This window comes from Saccopteryx leptura, chromosome 1 (genome assembly GCF_036850995.1).
Source record: "Saccopteryx leptura isolate mSacLep1 chromosome 1, mSacLep1_pri_phased_curated, whole genome shotgun sequence".
In the NCBI taxonomy this organism is placed as follows: Eukaryota; Metazoa; Chordata; class Mammalia; order Chiroptera; family Emballonuridae; genus Saccopteryx; species Saccopteryx leptura.
Genome location: NC_089503.1, coordinates 347988154 through 348014707, shown reverse-complemented (window position 1 = coordinate 348014707; position 26554 = coordinate 347988154).

The window sequence follows — 26554 nt, the reverse complement described above, 5'->3', positions numbered from 1 at the left end:
TTAAGCTATTAATGGTTTTCCAAAAACAATTTTTACTCTGAACCACTGTAATATTTCATAATGTCATTTTCCTTTAGATTCCAAGCAAATATTTCAGCCTCCTGATGACAAAGCATTATTTCTGTATTAATCTTAGTAGATTTTTTAAAAAGTTATTGATCACCTGTTACATATGTATTTTGAACCATGAGAAGCATGGGGGAGGCAGATAGGAATGAGAGGTCCTCTATGTCCTAAATATTATTGGGAAGTCAGACTTATTGCACAAATATTCATGAATAAAAATAAAACATTATTTAGCATAGTTATAAAAGCACATTTGAGGGCTTAATTAATGCTGTCAACTAATTAATAAGAAATACAGGCAAGTCTCCTATTGAATCCTTGAAAGCTTTTATGGATAAAATGTGAAAAAGAATAGTATCAGCCCTCAATATGAAAACTGTGTATAAGTTTCAATCAGAAAAGAAACTTGATCCAATCTACTCTGAACAAAAACATTCTGTGGGGCCAAAAGTTAAACTAGTAATTATCTTTAACATTACTGAATCCCATACTGTGGAAAGAATCTGAAAGCAAAACATTTAAGATATACATAATTCTTATTTATTGAATATGTAAGAGACATAAAATAGTAAAGCAACAAGGTTCTGATACCAACAACATTTACCATTGAGACTGTGATTCAGGCTTGATTGTCTGGTTCATTGTGTCCCTGATTACTTGACTAAGAATCAAAAAGTTGATATAGATGTTAAAAAATTAAACACTGAGAAAAAACATTTGATGAGTTGACATAGAACCACATGTCCCCTTTTAACACCCTTTGTAACATTAATTTTTGTGTAAAATTATTATTCTATGCACCTGCAATTCCCTAAAACTTAAAAACAATCTTTATTAAGAGTATTTTTGGGAGGGAGTTAGGGAGTTAATAGGGGACACGGGACTGGGCAGTGAGAGTGTTATATTGAGTGGGACACTTGAATTCATGTTAATAAAATAAATAAAAATTAATAAAAATTAAGAGTATTTTAATTAATTAATTATGCATTTAAGTGTTTATTTTTTTATTTATTTACATTTTTTTAGTGAAGGGAAGGGAGGCAGAGACAGACTCCTGCATGTGCTCTGACAGTAATCCACCTGGCAAGCCCACTAGGGGGTGATGCTCTGCTCATCTAGGGCCCTTGCTTCATTGCACCCAAGTCATTTCTTAGCATCTGAAGCAGAAACCATGGAGCCATCCTCAATGCTGGGTTAAACTTGCTCCAATCAAACCATGGCTGCAGGAGGGGAGAAGAAGAGAGAGAGAAGTGAGAGAGGGGTGGAGAAGCAAATGGTCACTTCTCCTGTGTGCCCTGGTGGAAATTTAACTCGGAACATCCATTTAACTCTACCACTGAGCCAAGGAAGAGTATTTTTAAGGAAGCTTTTATTCGCTTCCAAATATATGTGGCTGAATACGTGGGACAGACTTCATTTCTCAAACATTAACTTTTATCAGTTTTTTCTGGACCCTGAGTCTGCTCTGTCTTTGCCCACACTCTTGAGCTTCTGTTTCTGCCTCTGTATCTTTCAGAGTACAGCCTTTTATATTTTTTTATTATTTTTTTTTTACTTTTTTTTTTTTTTTTTTTTTGTATTTTTCTGAAGCTGGAAACGGGGAGAGACAGTCAGACAGACTCCCGCATGCGCCCGACCGGGATCCACCCGGCACACCCACCAGGGGCAACGCTCTGCCCACTAGGGGGCGATGCTCTGCCCCTCGGGGGCGTCGCTCTGCCACGACCAGAGCCACTCTAGCGCCTGGGGCAGAGGCCAAGGAGCCATCCCCAGCGCCCGGGCCATCTTTGCTCCAATGGAGCCTCGGCTGCGGGAGGGGAAGAGAGAGACAGAGAGGAAGGGGGCGGTGGAGAAGCAAATGGGAGCTTCTCCTATGTGCCCTGGCCGGGAATCGAACCCGGGTCCCCCGCACGCCAGGCCGACGCTCTACCGCTGAGCCAACCGGCCAGGGCCTCAGAGTACAGCCCTTTAAGTGGTAAGTTTTCTGTTTCTTTTTTTTTCCAGCAAAAGAGAGGGACAAACAGAAAGGGAGAGATGAAAAGCATCAATTTTTTCATTGTGGCACCTTAGTTGTTCATTGATTGTTTTCTCATATGTGCCTTGATGGCAGATGGGGGGCTCCAGCCAAGCCAGTGACCCCTTGCTCAAGCCAGCAACCTTGGGCTCAAGTTGGTGACTCTGCACTCAATCCAGGTGAGGCTGCCAGTGGCTCAAGCCACTGACCTCAGGATTTTAAAACTGGGTCCTTAGCGTCCCAGGCTGATGCTCTATCCATTGCAACACCACCTGGGTCAGGCTTGGAAATTATTTCAGTTTCATAAATACAAAGACAATGCAAACTACCTCTATCAAAATCCATAGAACTACGTAGGCTTAAATGAGATGTGAGTATAAATGGTTTAAAACCTCAGTAGTAGCCCAGTCATTACCAAAGTTCTTCAGGTGATATTTCATTACTTTTAAAACAATGGGTAGTGATTTAATAAAGTGACTGATGATTTTATGAGTGAAAAGTGAATAAAAATATTTGGAAAATTTCTATCGATAGATATGAAATGGTCTTAAAACTCAAATTTTATACACTTTTACATATCATTATAAGTACTGCCAATGTCTTTGTGGTGCTATCTCCAGCTCTAACAAGTTAATAAGTATTTAAAAGTTATTTTTATATTCTGCAGTGTATTTCTGTTGGCTTAACAGATTCCAACAAATATTAGAGAAATATTTCACTAGAATATATAATCAAAGGAATTATTCTTGTAATACATGGGATATTTAATTTCTATATTTATTATGAAGGTGAACTAAGGATTTTAGTGGAAGACTTGTACTGGTTTCTCAATGATCCCTTCTGGTTGTTAAAAAAGGATTTTCTTTTCTTATTAGGATCCAAGATGAACATAGATTTCCCTAATGAGTAAAAACTTCCTGTAATTTCAATATAAACACTATCACCAAAATGTAAGCTCTGAATATCAGAGACCCCATTCTGTTTTGCTTACCACTGTATCCCCAGTGCCAAAAAGAATGTCCAACTCATATTAGGTGTTCAACTAATATTTGTTGACTATTGCATCAGTGAAAGTCAAATGTCTCCATGACTGAATAAATCTAGAAGTGATATTGTTTAATCCTTTCACAGCCAGAATTAGATAAATTGTAGCCAGTATGGGTTTGGTTCTTACACATATTTGGTATTTGTGAATTATGGGTGATGAAATGAAAGACACAGTAAGACACAATATAAAATACCCTTTGTTGTATGTTTCTAAAATTTTACTGTAGAAGACAAACTAAGAAGACGATAAAAAAAAATTAGGGCAGGTCAAGACAGTAATGGTAGGTATTCTACATATATTGTTTAAAAAATGATTCTAAGAGATTATGAACTTAAGAGAAAATTTGTATTAAGTAAACAAGAACAACATCTGAAAACCTGGAGAAAGATCACAAGTAGGTTGAGGAAATAATATGCAAAGCACCTGAGGTAGAAATAAGCTTGGCAAGTCCAAAGAACAACAAATAGAATAGTATGGTTAGAATGGACTGAACCGAAAGGAAAGATAGAAGATGACATCAGTAAGCTAAAGCTAACCAAAGTGAGATCGTATAACTTTTTGATTTTGAACACAGGAATAATGCAGTCGTCAATATCATGTTTTAAATATGTGAGAACCTGGTAGGTATATGGAGACAAAAACAGTGGTAGGGTATGTCATCGAGGTAAGACATTTGAAGTCCATTGGTCAGCCCTAAGATGAGCCCTACATCTGAATTCAAAGATAAAACAGAGTGAGGCTGCATAAACCAGCCTCAGAATGAAGTGTCATTTGGAATTTAGCAGGTATTTTAATCTACTTTGGGCACTTATAAGTGTACTGGTAGGGAAAAAGGCACAGCCATCTGAAGTTCTGTGTTTTAGCTCTCTGCACTTAAATTCTTTCTTGAGTATTTCAATAACATCTCAATCACAACCACTACATACTCAAAAGATTCTTATGTTGAATTTTCTGGGACTCCAGGAGATGAAAATGAAAGGGAAAATTGCTCTCCTGATACTGAGAATGTGTACTGCTGTCAGGATATAGGCATATGAATGGTTTACCTGATAACTTTGTTACTTCTCCAAACTTTCAATTAAGTTTTGCACCAGTTTATGATTGGAATCACCACTCCAACTTGAGCAGTTTAGGTCAAGATGAATGAGCTGCCAGCAGACTTGCTCCTCAGGGATCTCCTAAATCTTATTTTCCTGACTCAGTCTATACAGACCTCTCCCACAGTGGAATTAAAATCATTAAATAACATATACCAGGAAAAATAAAGGAGAAAACTCTGCACATGCAGATTTTCAACAAAAAGCAGCATGAGTATCAAGTGTTTTGGCTTCTTTCCCAGCTCAGTAATGATTAGTAAAGTCATGTGTAGAAAATATTTGCAGCATATAAAATTTCTGAAACTGTGCTAAGTCAAAAATGAATGCAAAAAAAATGTGTGGTTTGCAAAGCTTTAATTAGTTCAAACAAAAGGTTGACTATTTGCATTGATATGACAAGAACTCTGGATGATTACTATTAAATTGTGATCAACTGATTCCTGTTACATCATTACATTAATTATCTTAGTCTATAAAATTTATTTTAAAAAAATGGACGCCTAAAGGTAGAGTTGCAACATTCAATAATTCAGTTCTGCAATCATTGAGTACATTCTTTGGACCAAGCCTGTTCTTAGTTAATACATGGGTTACTTATATGTTGATTTTGAATAAAGTGGTGTTTCTTATTAATATATCACAATTAGGGGTGACAGGGCCATGAGCCAATGCTGCTAATATTAAAAGTTACTTTCGGCTCTGGCCGGTTGGCTCAGCGGTAGAGCATCAGCCTAGCGTGCGGAGGACCCGGGTTTAATTCCCAGCCAGGGCACACAGGAGAAGCACCCATTTGCTTCTCCACCCCTCCGCCGCGCTTTCCTCTCTGTCTCTCTCTTCCCCTCCCGCAGCCAAGGCTCCATTGGAGCAAAGATGGCCCGGGCGCTGGGGATGGCTCCTTGGCCTCTGCCTCAGGCGCTATAGTGGCTCTGGTCACAACATGGCGACACCCAGGATGGGCAAAGCATCGCCCCCTGGTGGGCAGAGCATCGCCCCTGGTGGGCGTGCCAGGTAGATCCCGGTCGGGCGCATGCGGGAGTCTGTCTGACTGTCTCTCCCTGTTTCCAGCTTCAGAAAAATGAAAAAAAAAAAAAAAGTTACTTTCATGCATTATGTTTAATTTGACAGCATCTCTCTAAATAATTGTCTACTTTTATCAGCTCCTGACACAAGAAGAGGGACTGAAGAGCTCTTGGAAAGGTAATCTCCAAGGCAAAATACATAGGATGGGCACATATGAGTGACATAGAAAATTGCTTCATCTTTTAAAAACATTAAAAATACAGAATGTTGTGAAAATGTAATTCAAAAATTAATTTAAAGTTTAACATTATTATAAATAAAATTCTAATGTAATTTTGAAATTAAATTTGTCAAGGTATTTCAGTTGTTTATACAAAAGAATAAATGAACAAGAAGAGCTTCGCAAAATATTGAAAAACAAAAATAATCAGTGTGGTTATGCCCTTCCAAGGATTACATATTTTAATAGATTATGATTATAAGATGCAGTTGACAAGGATTACATATTTTAATAGATTATGATTATAAGATGCAGTTGACAAGGATTATATATTTTAATAGATTATGATTATAAAATGCAGTAGACAAGTCATTGCAACAGATTAAGTAGAAGAAAAAATTATCCTTGCATTGCAATAAATTAAAATGAAATAAATTAGTGTCACAAATTAGTAAAAAAGAAACTAGATAAAGAATAATTAATTTATTACACAAATATAACCAAATCTTTCCTCCCATAACAAAGCATTTTTCAAATGTAATGAGTTAGATGCATAAAAATTGATTAATAAAAAATACAAACTAATTTTGAATATGTATCTGTACTCAGGTTAGGTAATTTTAATCACAACTGCCAGGGAGTAAATTCTCTGTTAATTAATTTGAAAATTCACTTCAATTGCCCAGAAAAATTTTTTTTTGAAAAGTTGACAAAATGATTTAAAATATATATGGAAAAATAAAGGTGTTTAAAGATCTAAGACAATTTTGAAAATGAAGAGCTAAAGTCTAGAGAAAGATGTTTGAGCATCTAAACATTATAAGTAAGAGTGATGTAAAGTCTTGTATTAACACCTGTGCTGACAAATGAACTCACACAACGAGTAGACAGAAAAGTATGGAATGGTGTCACACTTTGAGCGATGAGCACATGATGCAGTGTGCAGATGGTATTTTATTGAGTTGTACACTTGAAACCTATATGATTTTATTAACCAATAACATCCCAATAAAGAAAATAAAAAAGGTTAAAAAATGATATAAAAAATCAGCAGAAAAAAATTGACTAGCAAATAGTGCCTGTAATGGGAAAAACTGGTGGATTTTACTAAACTCAAATTAATGTTGTTTATTCCATAGATAACATTATACACAACTGAAATGAAGAGTTGACACATGACAAGAGATTTGCAATGTGAAAAAAAGAACCAAGAAAAAATCAGCATCTAGAATATATAGGAGTTTCTGTCTACAGGAAATTGAGATGCTATGCCCTGGCTAGTTGGCTCAGTGGTAGAGTGTTGGCCCAGTGTGCAGATGTCCCAGGTTCAATTCCTGGTCAGGGAACAAAGGAGAAGCACCAATCTGCTTCTCCACCCTTCCCTCTCTTGCTTCTCTCTCTATCTCACTCTCTCTCTCTCTCCATCCCTCTTCCCTTCATGCAGCCATGGCTCAATTGGAGCAAGTTAGCATCAGGTGCTAAAGATGGCTCTATGGCCTTCCCCTTAGGTGCTAAAAAGAGCTCAGTTGCTGAGCAATAGAGCAACGGCCCAAATGGGCAAAACATCATCCCCTAGTGGGCTTGTGAGGTGAATCCTGGTCAGAGCACATGCGAGAGTCTGTCTCTGCCTCCCCTCCTCTCATTGAATAAAAATAAAATGCCCTGGCCCTTAAACTCAGTAATTTTAATTATTAAATATAATGTAAGGATAAAATTGAGACAAAGAATAATAATTTTCCTATATGCCAATAATAAAACTTTAGAAAATAAACTCAAAAAAAAAAACAATTCCTTTTACAGTTGCAATAACAAAAAATAAAATAAAATACCTGGGAATAAACTTAACAAAGAATATGAAAAACCTATATACTCAAAACTACAAAGCATTATTGAAGGAAACTGAAAAAGACACAAGGAAATGAAAAAAATACTCCATGTTCATGGTTTGGAAGACTCAACATAGTTAAAATGGTTATATTACTCAAAGCACTATACAAATTTAATGCTGTCCCCACCAAAATCCCACTGTCATTTTTTAAAGAAATAGAACAAAAAATCACCAGATTTGTATGGAACCATAAAAAACCCCAAACAGCCAAAGCAATCCTGAGGAAAAAGAATGAAGTCAAAGGTATCATACTACTTGACTTCAAATTATACTATAGAGCCACGATAATCAAAAACAGCATGGTTTTAGCAGAAAAGCAGGCATATAGACCAATGGAACAGAATTGAAAGGCCAGAAATAAAACTGCATGTATATGGGCAAATAATCTAACAAAAAAGCATAATGGAGAAATCTTCTTCAATAAATGGTGCTGGGAAAATTAGAAAGCCACATGCAAAAGTATGAAACTTGACTATAGTTTGTCTTCCCTGCACAAAAATTAATTAAAAATGAATCAAAGACCTAAATATAAGATCTGAAACACTAAATTACATAGAAGAAAACATAAATACTAAACTCATGGACTTTGGCCATACAAAACAATTTATGAATTTGACCCCTAAGGCCAGAGAAGTAATGGCAAAAATAAATGAATAGAACTACATCAAACTAAAAAGCTTCAGCACAGCAACAGAAACTGACAACAAAACAAATAGGCAGCCAACTAAAGGGGAGGTGATATTTACCAACAACAGCTTTGATAAGGGGTTAATATCTAAACTATATAAAGAACTCACAAAGCTCAGCAACAAACAAGCAAACAATCCAATTAAAAAATGGGGAGAGAGGACCTACAGATGGCCAACAGATATATGAAAAGATGCTCATCTTCAATAACTATTAGAGAAATGTAAATCAAAACTAATGAGATACCACCTCACACCTGTTAGATTGGCTATTATCAACAAGACAGGTAATAAGTGTTGGAGAGGCTGTGGAGAAAAAGGAATCCTCATTCACTGTTGGTGGGATTGCAAATTAGTATAGCCATTATGGAAGAAAGTATGGTGGTTCCTCAAAATAACTAAGACTAGAACTACCATATGACCCAACATATTTCTACTAGGTATCTACCCCCAAAACTCAAAAACATTGGCACTTATAGACACATGCACCCTTATGTTCATTGCAGCATTGTTCACAGTGGCCAAGAGATAGAAACCACCAAATTATCTTTTGATAGAGGATTGGGTAAAGAAGATGCGGTACATATCTACAATGAAATACTACTCAGTCATAAGAAATGATGACATATTGCCATTTATGACAACATGGATGGACCTTTAGAACATTATACTGAGTGAAATAAGTAAATCCGAAAAAGCAAAGAACTGTATGATTTCACACATAGGTTGGATATAAAACTGAATCTCATGGGCATAGATAAAAGTGAAATGGTTACCAGGGGAAAAGGGATATGGAAAAAGGGGTGGAGGAATGGAGTAAAGAAGGACAAATATATGGTGGCATAAAATGATTTGACTTTGGGTGATAGATGCACAACATAATCAACAGTTCAAATTCACTAGAAATGTTTACCTGAAACCTATGTACTCTTTTTGATCAATATCACCCTGTTAAGTTTAATTTTCTAAATAAAAATTAAAAAATAATTTCACAAAAGGATTTTAACCACTCTGTTATTTTAATAGGAAAGAAAAAAGATATATGAAATTAATTGAGCCTGGCCTGCGGTGTCACAGTGGACCTGGAACGCTGAAATCGTGGTTTTGAAACCTTGGGCTTGCCCAGTCAAGGCACATATGGGAGTTGATGCTTCCTGCTCCTTCTCCTTCTCTCTCTACCTTCTCTTTTTCTCTCTCTCCTCTCTAAGATTAATAATAATAATAATAATAATAATAAAAGAAATTAATTAAATATCCAACCAGAAGGAGATAGCAAAATAAATTTTGTTACATATATTGTAGATATTGACAGTTCTGCAGAATCTATGATGTGAAACAATTGATGAAAGTCCCTCTCTTACCTCACTCCCAGCTGCCCTCTTCTGTGCAATAATTTTGACACTCGTCTATTTAACAGCTGTTCACCAATTTCCTACTAAATTCCAGGTTCTACCTTAGTTGTGGTGATGAAGAAATAATCAAGAGATATGGTCCCTGGTTTCAATAAACTTACATTCCTCTGTTGGTTAGAGGAGGGTGGTGCATATCACCTGAACAAATAGGGCAACTCAACTATTTCCCAGAATGACTGATACCATGAGGTAAATGACAGGAGATACGATAAAAGAACATCATGGGAGTGAGGGTAAGTCACTGCTAAATTTGTGCTCAAAGAGGGCCTCTGTGACCTGTGAACTGAGAAACTGAAAGTAAAAAGTGAAAGTTCATTCTACATTCATTCAAAGCAACTTGAGGTCAAATTACTTCTTGTGTATCTGGCAAAAAGATAAGTTTCTCATTATATCTTCAGAGCATTCTATTTCATTTTTGTATGTGATATGAATTTGCCACATTAAACATTGAAAATAAAGATTGTTTTTAAGTGAGAGAGAGAGAGAGACAGAGACAAAGACAAGGAGAGAAAAGAAGAGAGATGAGATGCATCAACTCATAGTTGCAGCACTTCAGTTGTTCACTGATTGCTTTTCGTTTGTGCCCTTCCTTACCAGGGGGCTCCAGCTGAGCCAATGACTGTTTGCTAAAGCCAATGACCTGAGGCTCAAGCCAGCAACCTTGAGCTCAAGCCAGTGACCTTTGGGTTCAATCCAAAAACCATGATCCCACACTCAAGCCAGAAACCTCACACTCAAGTTGGTGAGCCTGCACTCAAGCCGGTGACCTCAGGGTTTTGGAGTTGGGACCTCAGTGTCCCAGGTCCATGTTCTGTCCACTGTGCTACCACCAGTCAGGAGAAGCATTCTTTAGAAAGTCATTTGGGGAAAAAATGCCATTTGGGAGCAACTTTTCTGTCATCTAAAATAATTCATAGTTTGAGGTTTGAGTAAATTGAATCCTTAACTTTGTCAATTATTACTTGTCTGACTTTGTGCAAATGTCTAGATTCTCTGTGTTCTTTTGCTTTATTTGTGAAATGGTAACATATTATTGTACTTATTTGTGGTAGGCTGACTAGTTACCCACTAAAGATGTCTATTTCCTAATCTTAGGAGCTTACATTGCATGATGGGAGTTACGAATGCAGATGGAATTAGGGTTGCTATTCAGCCCACCTTAAAATGGGGAAGTCACTCGGAATTATCCAGATGGGAATAATGTCCACAAGAGTCCTTAAAAGTGGAAGGGGGAGATGATGGCAGCAAGATTGGAGTGATGCAATGTGAAAATTCAACTCACTGGCACTCACTCTAAAATGGGAAGTGGGCCACAACCCAGGAACGAAGGCAACCTTTAGAAACAAAAGATGGTAGGAAAATATATTCCTCTCTAGACCTTTCAGAAAGGGACCACCCCTCTCTAATATCTTGATTTTAACTCATTGAAACTTGCATTAGACTTCTGACCTCTAGAACTGTAAGATAGTAAATGTATGTTGTTTAAAGCCATTATGTTTGTGGTAAATTATTACAGCAGCCATAAAAAACTAATACATCTAACTACATGATTTTTGTGAGGGCCAAGTGAGGTAGTTTATTTGGAGTGTATTAAAAAGTTATCTTGGAAATGTTTTAATGTTGTACAGGTAATAATAATATTAGAGACAATAAAGAGTTGGACATATGTGTCATATAGCATTCCAATAGAGTGGAGGAATGGAATATATCCATAATTTTCATCTATCTATGGAATTTTGGAAGGTAGACTTCATGGGTCTTTGAATCCAAAGTTTTGCTATAGGCAGCATTGTGGCTAGAACCCATTACCTCTTTCAATAGACATCTTGTCTTATGAGAGCAATCATTATAATAAGAATTGGGTTCAAGAATAAAAAGTGAGGATAAGTTAATGATAAAAGACTTTATGAAACAATTTACTTTATTAAGAGAGTAAGAGAGGGATTTTTTTTAATCCTCTGGATATAGGTCCTGTCTAGATATATTGTGTGAAACTTCTTCAGCCCTGAACCCAAGGATAAAACCGGCACTATTGTTGGCATAGTAGAGAAATTGCTAAATAAAATATCAACTCTTGAGTCACCCAACTTCCAGGAGTAATGTTATCTAGTAAATGTCTTTACTATTGGAGCCAGGTTGCAGCTGAAAACATCCTTACTGATGTTATTGCCAAGGCCAGCTGGCTTTTATGTCAGTCCACAGAGCAACGGTCCACAGATTTCCTCTGACTACAAATCTGATATCCATTGACCATATCTGGAATCACATTTAACCAAAGTTTACTGATTTTACTGTGCCTATAGTTTTAAGAAACTACTTGAGATGCTCCTTAATGTTCACTGATAGGCTCAACTTTGTTTACTGGATATTTTCACTGGTGGGTTGGTGGATTTAAAAAACGTTACATCAACTATGAATCTTTTCCAAAATAAATTAGAGAAGAGATGCATATGGACAAAACAATAACACATTTATTGTGATGTTTCAAAGAGCATTCTAGAATGACAGAAAATATGACCTCCTTTTTTATATCCCATATGGGTTTTGCAGTATGGTGCATTTTTAGATCCAATTATATCACTATGCTTTTATGTCCAATGCAAATTCAGTACTGCTCATTCCTGTTTATATCCACACTTCATAGCCAACAAACACTGCAATCCCAGTCGCTTGGGATGGCAGAGCAAAATCATACTCAAAAGGAAAAATAAAAACCATCTAGCAAGAAAGAAAATGTATACAGAGAAAAAAATCTGAATTTCACACAAAACTATAATTTCTTTTAAAAGTAATCAGATACATCCTTTGACTTTCAAGATGCAAATTAAAAGGTAGAAAAATAATCATGGAGTAAAGTTTGGAGTTCTGACCCTGCTGAGCGTGAAGCTTTGGATGATGCATTTGCTATCTCTGAGTTATATTTCTTTATGCAAGTGAAGTGAGTGATATCCAGATGTAATATTTCCTTTTTTGCATGTGACATACTGTAAGTCTTTTTATCTGCTCCTCTCTGGTCAAACTCCAAGAAGACTAGCTTTCAAAGAGTGAGTCCCATGCACCAGTATGCTACATGCTGTTCTCCCACAGCTCAGGCAACCATGAGGCCGTGTGGCTGGAAGAGCCAGGCCGCAAGTTTGTGTTTGGTTTGAGCATCAATTCGAGCAGAGAGCTCTGATTGGAAACTGAAGTTTGGATTTTTCATATTTTGTGACTGTGACTTATAGTATTCCACTGGATGCGGCGAATTTGACATGCCACATATTCTCTATAACAAGTTAAGTTCTATGAATGAAGAAACATTCTTTTCAAGTAAGGTTCTTCTTCTTGGTTAAAGCTATAAGCACTCAGAGAGATGGGTTAGTTTTTCTTTTACACATAGAAAAGTTGCACCCGAGGTATAGCTTCCACATATTACACATAACCTAGATAGATAGATAGATAGATAGATAGATAGATAGATAGATAGATAGATAGATAGATAGATAGATATAGAGTCTCTTACTAATGCAGCCAGGCTAGACTTATACCTCAAAGGGAAGTAAGGCATAGTTTATTATAATTTGCTTCTTTTAGCTGATTCAGTCCGTGATCACCTGCATCATCATCAGCTTTACATTTCGTTTTCTTAAGCCAGCAGCTGTATAGATTTGATTGACTTACGCTGCCAGAATTCATCTCTAGCACTATTCTCCTCTAAGCTATTCCACTTGTGAAATCAGGAGTATTTGATCCCACAAATAAGTAGTATGTTTGATTAAATTTTTGTTGAATAATACTAGTATCATAAAGTTCCATTGAGTCCTGGAACCTATAGGACTGTGTTCGGGGCTGGTTACCCAAAAAGAGTGATGAGGTCCCCACTCTGCAGAACTCGCACCTAATGAGAAAGAAGCATTGAACACATGGCATCAGTGAAACATAGGAAGTGTGGAGTAGAATGAAGGGTAGGTGCCCCGGGGACTCAGGGAGGAATGACCTTTTTCTGAGAGGTGGAGGAGGAAGTAAGAATGCTGCACAAAGTCACACATCTATCCAGAGTCAATGACACCCCAAGCGCTGTGAAAGAGAAACTAACAGACTAAGAGAAAAACACATTACACTTTCATGAAGTATCAGATTCTCTGTTTGCTTCCCTGTCCACGATCCTGACCAGACAACTCTGTGTGAAGCAGAGAGGGTCAGCTCCCAACAGATTCTGCTTCTGGTGCATCAGGGAGACCACTCCTAGTCTAAACAATTCCCTACTCAGTTCAGACTCCAGTCATAAATTTTTCTAAATAAAATTTCTTAGACTATTAAGTAGATTTCATTGAACTAAATATCAAATGCAAATGTCTTTATGCATGGGCAATTTGCTATATATGCTGGTGTTTGTGCATGACTCTGAAGTCATATTGTTTGACTTGGGGAAGTGGAGACTGTCTCAGTCTATAAAATGCATCTGTAAGAAAAGACAGTGGGTATCACATGGGGTAGGGAGAGGATTAAAGGTGTTAATACCCTTAAAGGAGAGTAGCTGACTCACAGGGTAGTCTCAAAGGCCTTTTTATCATCTGTGAGAGAACAACAGTAAGACCTAAGATGTGGGCTTTGGTCAACAACATGGCCTTCAGAGGCTGTCTGACTCCCACACCTTTTGGCTCAGCAACTGCTATGTAAGCCATGACATCGTGCACTGATGTAACATTGGCACTATGCCGCTATTGTCCCTGAGCATTATATCTACTGCCCCAGCACTGCTAGAACTGCTAGGAATAAAGGAAGAATAGAATAAGGAATACAGCATTACAGTATGTCTCATACTCCTCCAGTTCCTTGTGCTTTCTTCCCTCGTGGGAATCTCACTGCCAAAACTATCCTTAGTGGAGCAGATCAGCTTCTACATTATCATTTATATCATGTCATTGAATTTACTCTTTGATAAAAGGGAAAAGGAGAGGGAAGAGTAAGCTTATTTCACAATGTCATCTGAGACCAGCCTGGGAAGAGCTTTTATCATGAAAGATGATGATAATGAAGGCAACAATATGACAGTTATTTAAAATTTATTATTGCCATATTATACATTTAATCAAAACTGGAAATGTTTTGTCACATAACAATCCATTATAAGTCTGGTGACAGGTTGCTCAGAACATCTTTATCAAATGACACTAATACATAATAAAATCTTTAAATTGCCAGATAAAGATCTTTATATTATAATTTCTGCATCTTTGTATTTGTTTATCTTTTTTTCCTCACAACATATTTAGACCATTGGTTGATCATTTTGTATCAAAACGACCTCACTGGGATTCTAGGCTCTTTGTGGACCTGATAATCCATGGGACAGCCCTCTGTCTCCGGAACTCTCAGACACCGTGCTGCCTTTGTTATATGGATCTACAAGTCTCTGGGCCTTCCATGGAGGACATTTCAATATTTCAATCTAATGATAGACCTTTATTTCAAGTTAAACTATTCCCAGGCATGTGGCCTTTGCTTATCAAATATCATCTTCTCTGAATTGGTCATCCCGCAGCTGCCTAAATCTCTAAAGTAGTTGCATCTTGGAATAACAAGACATTTTGTGGTTCACTACAGCTAAATAGAATGCTCATCTGCTGGGACCACAGACTCAGGTACTGACCTACCAATCCTAGATTCACACAAAAATTAGCAATTTATGCTAAAGAGGCTAATGGTGCTATAGAAGATTTAGTGTATCTGAGTTACTTCCTAAGCACTTGAACAATTGCTTAACAACTCAGAGATATGCTTACTAATGTAATAAAAATAAGCCTTATTTATTATTTCCTCATGGTTACAGAAATATTTACTAAAATACGTATAAAATATGTATAATATATATGTCTATTATTAACATAAAACTGATTTAAACAAACCTAACAGAAATTGTCTTTCAAGGTCAATACGTTATCTTTCCTTTTCAATCTATACTTATTCTATTGCTTAATATAGTTTTTGGAGTTCTTATTTGGAAACGACTTTTATATACACTTTTTAGCCATATTTATAACAATTTAATATTTATAACAATGGCAAAATTAAATTGTATGACTGACATATGTTTTTTCTAAAATAAGTTCTACTCAAAGGACAATGTGCTACAACTGAGAATATTCAGAAAAAATTTCCTCTGAAACTGATGCTGATTCTGTAACTTCATCCCAGGAAGCAGTCCTGGTGAGAAATAGCCAAAAATTATGCCTTCTCAGGGTGACAATTTTGAACTTAGTAAATAAAGTCTAAAAGTTTTACTTAAAACTGCTATTTCTTTATCGCTGTATCCAACTTTAAAGCCCAGGTGCTCTTCACTCAGCTTCTGAGATATAGAACAAACAAATCATATTTACTTCAGTTATGTGGTGGCACAAGTTAAGGGATTTACTCCAAAAGGTAAACAAATCAATGATGAAGCCAAAAATATACCCTAGATATCCTCTTGCATATATGTCTGATTCTTACACCAGAGCTTCTGGTACTTGTGCACGGAATTATACTTGACCACAAGTTAGCAGTTTATTCCTGTTATAAGGATATCTGGATAAATCAACCAGGTTCTCGTGAATTCATTATATGATGTCATAGACAGGTTAATGAGAAAACTTCATTGAGAAAAAAGGAAACTAAGATTAATGTTTAAGAAATTAATATTGCTTAAGATAAGATCCTACTGTTAGGATCAACAGTAGTACATTAGAATCATTGCTATTCTTTGAGGAAGAATTAAAATTATACATTTCAAATATGATAACCACTTAGAACATCCACTGAACAAGAGCTTCTCATATGTGAATATGCTTGTGAATCCTGGGGCATATGAGATACGGAGGCAGATCTCACTGAAATATGGATTCTGTGTGTGTGTGTGTGTGTGTGTGTGTGTGTGTGTGTGTGTGTGTGTTTTAAGATTTTTTATTCATTCATTTTAGAGAGGTAAAAGAAAGAGAGAGAGAGAAGAGGGTAAGCAGGAAACATCAACTCTCATATATGACTTGACCAGGCAAGCCCAGGGTTTTGAACCAGTAACCTCAGCATTCCAGATCGACACTTTGTCCGCTGCACTATGACAGGTCAGGCAATATGTGAATTTTTATTCTGCAGGCAATCTATTGATATAAAGCTCTCAACCCACTCTTCTATACTTTGTGTCCCCTGGGTTGGTCTACGTTAGGCTCTGCCAATAGGGCACAAAATGCGGAATGCAAGGATGAAAGAAGAGCTTTTTCCTTTTTGTTTTCTGCCTGCCCCATGCTCCTATGAATGTCACTTTAAGAATATGCCATTTCACACTAGCAGCAACATTTCCTTCCTGTTGCAGCAGCTAAATCCAGTGTGGATTTCCAACATCTGTTGAACCAGCTTCATTGCCTGCACACCCAGCGTACTGTGGAAACCTGCTCCAGCAGAGAGTTCCCCACTCTAAGAGCTGATCTTCAGATTAAAGGGCCCTTCTCTGAGTTAAGATGCCAGCACCAGTTTGCCCTGTTGCCTTTCATTGGAGTTATTGGTCCCAGCACAGTGGGCCCCTTCCTCCAAGGTCAGGATCACCACTGGTCACTGGTCTGGCTTTCAGGTCCATGGAGCCTCCCAGTGCTCCCAAAATTAATTCCAATCAGCCGTAGGAGGAAGAGATGCGTCTACACTGTGATATTTATAATAGCTTTGTGTTTTCTTTTTGCCTTTTTAATCTATGTAACAACTTTGATCCTAGTTAATTTCTAATATTAAATTCTGTTACAATGATAAATATGTCATTTCTCTAATTACTGCACCTTGATTGATACAGTAGGTCTGGGTTGGAGCTTGATGTTCTGCATGTTTATCAAGCTCTCAGGTGACCATATGGCACACTTTGGTGAAGCAAAATGGCTGAATTATGAGAATTCTTAGTGTACAATATTTACATTACTGAACATTTGAACAAGCAAAGATCTCCAACATCTATAAATACTAATGAGCGCCTTAAATGAAGTACTACTCTTAGTGCAGACGGGTAAGAATAATGGGTACACTGAGAAGCATCTTTAGATCTTGAAAGAAGAGGAATCCAGAACAACTCAGAAAAGAAGTCACTCTCTGTCATTGACACATGTTTTATAAGGAATATAAGTACAGGTGGGAATATACTTGTGAATGAACTAGTGCTTTAGAAAAGGACTTAATTTGAAAACTAGGAGAAAAACCACTGGCTTGAATCTCAAGCTATAAATCTGACATAATTATAATTGGAAACACCATCAGCATTTATAGTTACATGCCACTAATGTGCTTGGTAGTCAGATTCTTAAACTACAGATAACACTGTACTTGCATTCCAGGTCTTTAGCATAATTATTCAAAATAAGGAAGTGGGAGTCTTGGCTTGAATCCAGACTCCTCTGAAATTTCAAAAATAAAAATTTTAATAAAAAGTTTTGGGAGAAGAATTGCTAAGTAGGAAATAGTGTAAAAATGTCCCAGCAGGATTGACCATAGTGTTAAGATCTTTGCCTAAAGATTTTATTAAGTTTATCATAACCCAAAAAATAAAGTCTTTCCCAAATTATTAAAAATAACAATAAAAGTGACCTACAAGACGTCATTTATTTTAATTATCTGCATACTTCAAACATCATATGATTGTCTACTAGTGGAATTTTATTTAGCAACATTCAGGTCCTTCTTTTTTTAATTTCTTGGAGTGGGAGGGACCCAGGAAAATTCTTATACCTGTCAATCAATGACTTTCTCCAAGATCTTTTCTATGAGTTACATCAGTGGTTGCTATTTTGTCTTACGTGTAACAGTTTTGTATATATTTTAACTCAGAAGTCATGGCTCACTCCTGTGTATAGTGAGGAAATGTCAATGGATCTGTGAAATCAGTAAATAAGTATTGCTTTTCTTTATATTTGTTCCTTTTTGTCAGGGCATTTTTCTCATTACAAATGTTTGAAATGACTTGAAGCTTTGTAATAATCTCATTTGCACTGCTGTCACACCATTAAGAGTTCAGCCAAAGAAGTTAGGATTCAGGCACTAACTGAATTATACCAGAAAATAATGTATTAGTGGTTAAAACCTGGAAACCAGAAAGTGATCATTTTTCAAAGTCATATGAAATGTTAATGTTGCAAACAGTATTCCAAGGATTTCAACATAAATCAATGATAAACTTGAATGAGACTAAAGTTATACATCAACTTAACCAAAGATAATCTTTTGCATTCTCAAAGGTTTTAGAGAAAATATAAAACCATATCTGCTACATTTTGATATATTTTCACTGAACATTAAATTAAAAATTCAGTCATGGAAAGTGAAATGTTCTTTGGGATTCTAGAAAACAGACTTTGTCTTTTGGTCAATTCCTAAAATAGTTTTCAAACAAACTGGTAGTCTACTGCTCAAACTTGGCTCATGTATGTGTGTGTCTTTTTACATGACTTTCAGTGAAACTCAAAGAATCTTAATTAATTGCAAACATTAAAACATTAGGGTATTTCATATATAAATACTATGTTTCGCTTCAAAAGTAGAAAGATCTGGAAACCATCTCCTGGACAAGAGTCTGTACTTTAGAATAAATGAACCACTAAATTAACCATCCAATATTCTTTATTTATTTCCCTTTCCCTACAAGGTTGGACAAGGGAGGAGATAGAATCAGTTATAGACCACAATAATTATGCCTATTTTGGTTCAACATTTAGAGAGACTAATTGGGACACACAACTTTACACATGCTTGATTCAGGGCTATAGATAACCTACATGTTTGATACAGAGCAATACAATTTGAGTATGATCCATTTCACTGCAAATGTTGCTAATTTAACTTAATCTCTTCAGTTCTAGCAAAGAGAATAGAGTGAGCCAGTCAAGAGCGTCTCCTTTAAGAGACGGAAGAATCCCAGGGACTTTTGTCAAGCCAGAAAGAGCTCTCCAAGTGTGGTTGAGGTTATGGCCACAGCAACATAAGATATAGACTACGGTGGGGTTGGATCTCAGGTTGTCAAAGAGAAAGCCACTAGGTAGAAGTAATATCAGATGATGTAATGTGTATTGTAGCAAATTCAATAACTAAGACTGATGAATGATGGCATGGTGAATGGAGCTATTCAAAATTTTTGCTGCAAAAAGGAAAGCAGGTACTTGTGGCAATTTAGGAGGAGCTTGGGTTGAGTTCCAGATGCCCATCTGTATGTTGAGGGGCTTTGCCAGCTGAGCAGCTGCACTAACAGACTGAAACTAACCCTATCTCTTCGTTAAGCAGGAGGAAAGGCAGACAAAATAGGAAATAAGCCATCTATCACTCAGTGTTCATAGTTGCTATTCCAATCCAATATTAAATCGGTACAAAACCGGCAACCTTTTTAAAGTCAGTTATAACTTCTCTGAAATGGTATAAGTTCTATTTAGCTGTTTCCTTTTTTATTTTGGTAAGTAAATAAAAACATTTTATTTTGGGAATCATTTTACTTCTGAAATTTATGAACATTAAAAATTAAATTATGGCCTGACTAGGCGGTGGTGCAGTGGATAGAGCATTGGACTGGGATGCCGAGGACCCAGGTTCGAGACCCCGAGGTCACCAGCTTGAGCGTGGACTCAACTGGACTTTGAGCAAAAAAAAAAAAAAAAAATGCTCAACAGCTTAGACCCAAGGTCGCTGGCCCAAGCAAGGGGTTACTCAGTTTGCTGAAGGACCGCGGTCAAGGCACATATGAGAAAGCAATCAATGAGCAGCTAAAGTGTCACAACGAAAAACTGATGATTGATACTTCTCATCTCTCTCCGTTCCTGTCTGTCTGTCCCTATCTCTCTCTCTCTCTCTCTCTCTCTCTCTCCTTGTAAAGAAAAAATAAAAAAATAAAAAAAATTAAATTATGAACATTTACATTTTAGTAAATATATCATACAATTTTTACATAGCATTGTGATAAGAGTTTTACAAAGAAAAAAGAGTAGGAATTAAAATGGAGAACAGTAATCGAGAAAAAAGAGAATCTCACCTGTATTGTGGAAATTTTTAAGTAAAAAGCAAATTATTATAATTTCTAAAGTAGTGGTTGTCTTGGGTCCTACTCCAGATCTATTGAATCAGGAGCTCTGGACCCAGAAATTTGCATTTTAACAGTTACTTCAGATGATCCTGATGCACACAATAATTTGAGCACTAACTCTAAAATTCATAATATGTTTGATTATTTAACAAAATGGCAGAGCTCCTGAGGAAAGCACATTTGTTAGATTAAGAGTGCATACATACTACTAGCTCTGCAACCATATATGGACCTTAATCAGTTTGTGGCTAAAGTAACCCACACCCAGGAATATATCGAATTTGAGCCTATATATCAAAGTCAATTCCATTTCATGATGTTTCACTTTACCTCTTGTATGACCAGTAGTCACGGCCGTCGTGGCTCTGCACATGCAGGTTCTCATTCAATTCAGGCAGATGGTAAAGAAACAGTGGATCCAAAAAATGTGGGCTATTCCTTTATTAAAGTCTCACACCAGCCAATGAGCAACACGCACAGGGAAAACACTTCCCTTTCACTCATCCAGAGCTCCCAAAACCCTGACATATTCTCCGGTTCTACAACCAGGAGAATCTTCTCTGGTTTCTCTTAGAATCAAAGGTCCCACCATCCTCAGCGGAGCTCGCAAAGCCCCTCAACTCTGGTTCCCCACCTGCACACCTTCTCTTTCCCTGCCTGCATGGCTTCTCCTTCAGCACTCTGCATTCTCTCCTCTCTCAGTTTGCAAACATGGCTTCTTTCTCCTTCTCCTTCTCTCTCTTTTCACAACTTTCTGGCTGGAAAACCTCTCTTCCAGCAAACATTAGCAGGACTACGGCCCCTCCCAAGCAGGAAGGTAATTTGCAATTTCACAGACCACATACACCTGACACTGCCCAGACCCTAATGCAAACTATAAGTGAGCAAACATAAAAATCATATTTTATAAATTTATTTGACCACCACCTCTCTAGCTAGAGTTTAGAATTTCTCTCTCGCTCTGATATCTTTCAACTAACTAACTGCTCCTGAGCATTCTTTTGTAAATTTCTGAATCCATTCTTGCTCTGACATAATATTCACCCCTGTCAAGAATGCCTTTGGATTCTGGAAGAATATTAAAACAGCTGAATAAGTAATCTTGTTACCAGAATGAGCCAGGTTCAGGGCAGCTTGTCTCATTCAGCCAATCAAAAGAGACAACCAGACTGAGTACATAAGAGTTTCTTGAATTCAGGAATACCAGTACTCTGAATGTCAGGGGAGTCCTGTCCTCAAAGCTGCCTTCACTCTCTCTTGGTATGGGCAGGTTTTATTGGGTTCTGGGAAAAAGAAAAAACATTAAAAATCCATGCAGTTAATCATATAACAATGGGTGGGAGGTGGGGGTTCAGCTGTAGAAACATGTCCTTTGCAAGTTCTTCTGATGTAGCACAGGCCTCATCAACATGATCCTATCTGGTGTCCTTGGTAAATCTTCAAAACAGCCTAGGTCCCATGTCTCCCAAGAATAGCCAGGACCTGGAGCCTTTGGGACCATCTGCCTCTGGGAATTATCTGTGAAAAAAAACCTCCTTGTTTTCTTAGGATACAAAATAAAGATTTAAGATTGGTGAACTATGTTTTAATTAATTTATAGTCCTTAACTTTTCATAGTAAATCCTGTAGATGGGTGTTAGGCCGATAAAATATATTATGCTCACTTTGTTAAAGATGGCACTGCCCACGAGGAAGCCCATTGCCCAGGTGAATAGCATTAGTTGCCCTTCCTGCTTGGGATGGGCGTGATTGTATTAAAGTGTATTGGGGGAGGGCTTTTGTGCTAAAAGGTTTTAAAAGGAAGAGAGATCACATTGTTCCGAGAGAAGAGTGATTACTCTCTAGGAGCCCATGCTGTAGGAGAGCAGAAAAAGGCCACGTGGAGGAGGCCACAGGAAGCAGCCAAGATGGTGGAGTGCTGAAGCAGAAGCCAGTCTGTGCAGAGTTTGTGCAGAGAAAGGGAGATGGGGAACAGAGGTGAATAAGGCTAGTGAGGTAGATACCTTAGATTCTTGGAAACTCAGATAAGTCAGTAGCTTTGTGAGCGTTGAATGAGTGGGTTTTGGAGCCCAGTGTGTGTTTTTACTTGCCTGCTGAGTGCAAGCTAGGATTAAAGGTAATGGCCCACCAGTTCTTGGCTCCATTGTTTCTTTACCGACTGTCTGAATCCAATGCGAACCTGCATGGGCCAGGAGGCTGTGATGGTGGCCGTGGCTACTGGTTTTACACTAGGCTTCTATAAACAGCTATTATGATTTAAATTTCCCTGATTTTCAGGTTCCTCCCAATCTAAGTTTGCCCTGACATTCCTGCAAAGGTAAATGTGGGTCAAATAAGTTTGCAAATTGATATATATGTTTGCTCGCTTATAGTTTGCATTGGGTGTGGGGGACAGGCTGTAAACTGGCAGGGTGGTTATGCCGAAGGCTTAGTTTTAAGACTAAGCTTTTCCCCACACCCTTGACTGATTGCATGATGTGGGGTGGTGCACTTTCATGAGAAATCCCATTATGCCTCAGATAAGTGACTTTGTATCAGAGACTTCCTTATTTGTATATATATTGGATTAAAGGTTTTGATTTCTGCACTATAAAATGGGGCAGACCAGGAGCTTGCTCTCTCATTTCCTGAGATTAGCATTAGAGGAGAAGGCAGAGAAAGCAGGGCAGAAAAAAGGGGCCACATGGAGGAAGGAGGCCAGGAGAAGCAGCCAACATGCTGGAGTGCTGAGGGAGAAGCCAGTTAGTGCAGAGAGAAGGAGATGGGGAACAGAGTTGAATAAGACTGGTGAGCTAGAAACTTTTGATCCTAGGAAAACTCAGGTAAGTCAGTAGCTTTGTGAGCACTGAATGAGTGGGTTTTGGAGCCCAGTGTGTGTATTTCTCTCACGCTGGGTTCAAGCTAGGATAAAGAAGATGGCCCACCAGTTCTTGGCTCCATTGTTTCATTACCATCTGTCCAAATCCTATGCAAACCTGCATGTGAATGGCCACTATGGCAGCTCCTGGCCATACAGTAAACTTTTTGCTACATTTCAAAGTAAAGGCTAAGAAGCCATTAAGAGACTAGCAAGAAGATTAACTATTTCCTAACCCTTATATATCTCCTACTCATTACAACTAAAAGGCTACTTATTACTGAAGCCAAATTTCTCACATTTGGGCTCCTTTATCAATCTCAATAATTTAGCACTCACAGTACTTTGTATAATTCATTAAGTATCAGAATTAATTCTTAGGCCAGGTTCTAAGGTATGCCAATTAAAACAGGCCCCACAACTACCTCTGCATACTTTTCTCTCCCAATTCTATAAAAACTAGTTTTGAACCCTGGATTTCAGTAGCATCTCCTGTCTCCTTGTGGTTCTACCCAAGAATAATAATGTCTCTTTCTTTTTTACAAAAGCAATGTCGTAGTGTCATAGTTTTGGCTCCTATGCACACCAGGCAGTGGGCCCTTCCTTGGTAACACAGGACAGATGAATAGAAGGAAAAACAAATTAAAGCTTGATAATGTCTACACTTCCTGTATGCATGGGAGAAACCCAGGAAAATTGAGTGTAAAGCCAGTTGCCAAGGCCACCATCACAGCAGCCTGGCCCATACAGATTCGCATTGGATTCAGACAGTCGGTAAAGAAACAACGGAGCCAAAAACTGATGGGCCATCATCTTTAATCCTAGCTTGCACCCGGCGGGCAAGTAAAAACACACACTGGGCTCAAAAACCCACTCATATTCAGTGCTCACAAAGCTACTGACTTATCCGAGTTTCCTAGAATCAAAGGTTTCTAGCTCTCCAGACTTATTCGCCTCTGTTCCCCATCTCCTTCCTTCTCCTTGCACAAACTCTGCACAAACTGACTTCTCACTCAACACTCTGCCATCTCGGCTGCTTCCCCTGGCCTCCTCCATGTGACCTTTCTCTGCTGTCCTCTCTGCTCTCTCCTCTAATATTAATCTCAGGAATCAAGAGAGCAAGCTCCCATTCTGCCCCCATTTTATAGTGTAGAAATCCAAACCTTTAATCCAATATACAAAATAGGGAAGTCTCTACTACAAAGTCACTTATCTGAGGCATGATGGGATTGTACCACCCCACATCAAAAAGGGTGGGAAAGGCTTAGTCCCAAAACCAAGCCCCAGGCTACAAGGATTCTGCCTGTTCACAGCCCGCCCCCAACACACATTAATATCACCTGGGTGATGGCCTCCACGTGGGCAGCACCATCTTTAACAAAGTGAGCATAATATATTTTATCTGCCCAACAGTGAGTAAGTTGACAAAATGGCAAAAGCCATCACCTTCTGCTAAAAACAAAAGATGTTGGAACTGACAAAAAGTCAGTTACGAGAAGTGACCAGAAAAAGCACTTGTTGGGCAGATAAAATGTATTATGCTCACTTTGTTAAAGTGGAGCTGCCCACGTGGAGGCCGTTGCCCAGAGATATTAATGTGTTTGTAGCCTGGGGCTTGGTTTTGGGATTAAGCCTTCCCCACCCATTTTGATGTGGAGTGGTACAATCCAATCATGCCTCAGAGAAGTGACTTTGTATTAGAGACTTCCCTATTTTGTATATTGGATTAAAGGTTTGGATTTCTACACTATAAAATGGGGACGGAGCGGGAGCTTGTGCTCTTGGTTCCTGGGATGATTAGCATGAGAGAGCAGAGGGAGCAGAGCAGAGAGCAGCAGAAAGAGGCCATGTGGCCAGGAGAAGCAGCCAAGATGGCGGAGTGCTGAGTGAGATGCCAGTTTGTGCAGTTTGACGCTGGAGAAGGAAGGAGATGGGGAACTGAGGAGAATAAGGCTGGTGAGCTAGAAACCTTTGATTCTAGGAAACTCGGATAAATCAGTGGCTTTGTGAGCACTGAATGTGAGTGGGTTTTGGAGCCCAGTGTGTATTTTTACTTGCCCGCCAGGTGCAAGCTAGGATTAAAGACTATGGCCCACCAGTTTGTGACTCCATTGTTTCTTTGCCTACTGTCTGAATCCAATGTGAACCTGCATGGGCCAGGAGGCGGCTGTGATGGTGGCCCTGGCTGTGCTTCCTGGCTTTACAGCACTGTAAACAACAGTAAGGTTGTTATGCAGAGTTATGCCCTCGCTTTCTCCACTAATATTGAAAACAGTATTAATACTGTGAGGGAAGCAGCTATAGAAAAGGAGATTTTTCTAACAAATGTAAACATCTCTTACAAGGAGAAATTGATGCTTAGATTTCAGAGTTTTTCTACTGTGTGCTTTTTCCTAAAATTAACCAGCCTAAAATAATCAATCTCTCCAAAGAGGCCTATTTTGAGGTTGCAAACTCTGTTCCCCTTCAAAAGCCCCTGAGGGGATGATTTCTCAAAACTGGGAGAGTTTACAAGACAGAGAATCAAAATACCTAAGCCCTGGTAAAATGAGCTCTTAACTTTACACTAAAGAGGATGCTGAAAGGGGAAAGAAGTGTTGCATTTGATGAGAAGCAGTTAGACAGACATGAGCAGAGTAAGAACAATAAGCCAGGTACAGAAGGTTACCATGGTGGAAAGTAACCTGCAGCACTGAGGGAGAAAAGTATTGTAGGGTAGGACCAGGCCCGCAGGGTGACCTTGCCTTCCCTAGAGTATTGCTGGTCATGTGGTTTAGGCACCCTGACCTTTCAGATCACTCACTGGTCATGCAATCCTGACTCTCCCCTGACCTTTCTTCCCCGGGCATGTGACTAGTCATATGGTAAAGCCCTTTAGGAAAGGAACAAGGAAGGCTGAGAATAGCCTTTTAGGACAACCAGACAAGCCCTTGCAAGACCACTCCTTTGAGCATTAAGCCCTCTGGACAAGTAGGTTATGGCCCACATCAAATTATATTGGGAACAAACCCTCACACCTGTTGACCATAGATAAAGAGTTTTAGTCAAACTAGAGATAACATCCAGGCCTCAGCTATGTTTCAGCTCCAGGCTCAGAAAAGCAGTAAAACCAGACAAAGTAGCAAAGAAACACCATGGTTGACATCAGGACCAACTGCAATGACTCATGACACCTACCCTAGTGCCAACCAAA